The sequence below is a fragment of the Enhydra lutris genome, unplaced genomic scaffold (assembly GCF_002288905.1).
Source record: "Enhydra lutris kenyoni isolate GAN:26980312 unplaced genomic scaffold, ASM228890v2 scaffoldscaffold1, whole genome shotgun sequence".
NCBI classification, from domain to species: Eukaryota; Metazoa; Chordata; class Mammalia; order Carnivora; family Mustelidae; genus Enhydra; species Enhydra lutris.
This window is the reverse complement of record NW_019154085.1, coordinates 87,720,594-87,723,178: the sequence shown is the minus strand read 5'-3', so window position 1 is coordinate 87,723,178 and position 2,585 is coordinate 87,720,594. Positions and strand designations below refer to the sequence as shown.

General features: G+C 31.6%; 1 protein-coding gene across 1 annotated transcript in view; it reads left to right on the top strand.

Annotated features, from left to right (window-relative positions):
• The window catches only part of LOC111143410 (Rho GTPase activating protein 15), a 607,442-nt gene that overhangs the window by 404,868 nt on the left and 199,989 nt on the right, over nt 1–2,585 (top strand). The window lies entirely within an intron of this gene.

The window sequence follows — 2,585 nt, the reverse complement described above, 5'->3', positions numbered from 1 at the left end:
AAAGAAAGAAAGAAAGAAAGAAAGAAAGAAAGAAAGAAAGAAAGAAAGAAAGAAAGAAAAAACTTTCTACTGAAATTTATGAAACACTAAGGGGAGGTTACTTCTTATGTTGTAACTTTTAATTTCTAGAAAAGGAAAAAAAATCTTGTGGACCCTGGGTAATTTCAGTAATTAAAATTCAGTTTACAACTCTAGACAACATATGCACTTACAATAACATATACAATAATTAGAAAAGAGTCCCAGGTTCAAAATAGAAGTGTGCTTGATTTTCTACCTTAAATAAAGAGCTGTGCAAATAAAGTAAAACTTAAATAAGGTCCTTATTTGCAACAAAAATTCATCGACATTCAAGAAACATCATTTACTATTCACCTCTGATAAGGGTCCAACTAATTAGCAAAACAAAAATTGATCCTAAAAAGAATTATATAGTAAATTTTCTTGTTTATATTGTAATAGATTATAAGAACATTCCACCTTGAATTGTTATTTTAAATTGGGCTACTTTAACCAATTCTATAAAAAGCTTATGAAGATTTCTCACTTGGGGAATGTTGGTCTGCCTAGTGCATCAAGGTTTCTATTTACTAAGATATTCTTTTTCTTAAATTCTTTCAAAGAAATTGATAACTCATGGGAAAATACCAGACCACTTTCAACTAGTGAAATTTTGTCTGTTTGTGGTGGCAAGCAGGATGACATTATTCACCAATTATTGTTTTGAATGACCTTTGTCTAGTTCCAATTCCAAAACTATTACCAAAGGCCCCAAACTTGCCACCAGAAAAATTTTTGTGCAGATAATAAGGAGCCACTGAAGGTAATTTTAAAGAATTCCCCAAAATATTTTCCCTAATAGCTACATGTTCAAAAAAAAATTAAATATAACCCCAAGAGGGAGTACTTTGAAAGGGACATAATTTACTTGAAAGTTTTAATATATTTAAAATCTATCATGTTATTTAAAATTTTACAGGTTAAATCTACCTACTAAACACTAGCTAATGACAAAGCAAGGAAAGCAATGAATAATAGATTATAAAGTTCTGGGTATATTTGTATAAACTGAAGACCAAAATGGTCACATACTAAAACTAAAAGTTAAATGTAAAAAAAAATTTAATTAGGATTATTGTTATATTTCAGTTGTCAAGTGCACATTGTACTTAAAAGCAAACACACTGGGGTAACTTTTGATTAATGGAGCTATTTTGTGCATTAGGAAGAAATAATATATGTGACTTTTATAAATGTGTCTTAGACACTCACACACACTCATAGGTGTCCAACCCCATCCTAATTCCTCACAAATTCGTAATTCTCATGAAGGGACAGAGAGAGTGGTTTATTGTTAGATTATTTTAGAACTACAAAACTCAAACCAATTAATACATTTGCTAACAACTCTTCCCTTTTATTGATATTATTCCAAATTTCTCTATAGTTTTTCACATGGAAGGGTAAAAATCATGAAGATGAATAAGTGGGCAGAGAGATTTATAGCAGAGGGGAAATACTTTGTATCATTCTATAATGATGGATATATATCATTATGCGTTTGTCCAAAGCCATAGAATGTACAACACCAAGATGAACCATAATGCAACAATAAACATTGATTATGATGTATCAGTGTAGGCTCCTCAATTGTAAAAATGTATCACTCTAGTGGGTGGTGCTGATAATTGGGGAGGCTATGCATCTGTGAGGGACAGGAAGCATATGGGAAATCTCTGTACCTTCCCTTCAATTTTGCTATAAACTAAAAAATGCTCTTTTAAAAAGTATTAAAAAACAGTGAATGATTGTTTTGACTTTTAGCATCAGTGTCAATGTTGCAAGTTATGTTATTCTACCTCAAACTATTGATGAAATATTTTGCACGATGGCAGAAATGTTCCTACTATAAAAGAGATCATTTCATGTCAGTAAAGAGCTTTACAAAGCCCTTATTCCATTATATTATGGTAATAATTTCTACCATCTCATTTAACACTTATGACTGAGAATTACAATGTTTAATCATGGTTCTATGCCATTTCCCAAGAGAAACAGCTGAGATGGTTGGGTGGTAGCCTCATCCCTTGGCTCTCTGAGGGCCTGGAAACATCAAGGAACATACACTCCTGACATTAAAATTATGTTATCCACATACCTTAAAGACAATAACAGTGTTTCAATAAGTGTTTCTCTTTCTATTTTCCTGTTTCCACATTTTTCGATAATTTGCTCATGGAAATAACTAGATGCTATAAATAAATGTGTGGAAAACAAATGGTTGAGTATCCAAATCCACTGCCAGGATATGTTATTCTGAATTGTAGATGACTAGTTTTAAAATACTCTGAAACTAATTTCAGCATTTTGTCAAAGGTTTTTTCCTTTATTATCCCTCCATAATAGAGTACCGCCATTACCTGTAATATCCCAGAGATTATCAAACTAGTTACATACAACTGGAATAGAATTTTCTTCTGTAATTTAAATTAGTTTAACCAATGCATGTTATGCTATAGGATTATAAGAAAAAGGGAATGGAACTGAATGGGATGGAATGGCACAGGATGGGACAGAGTAGAATG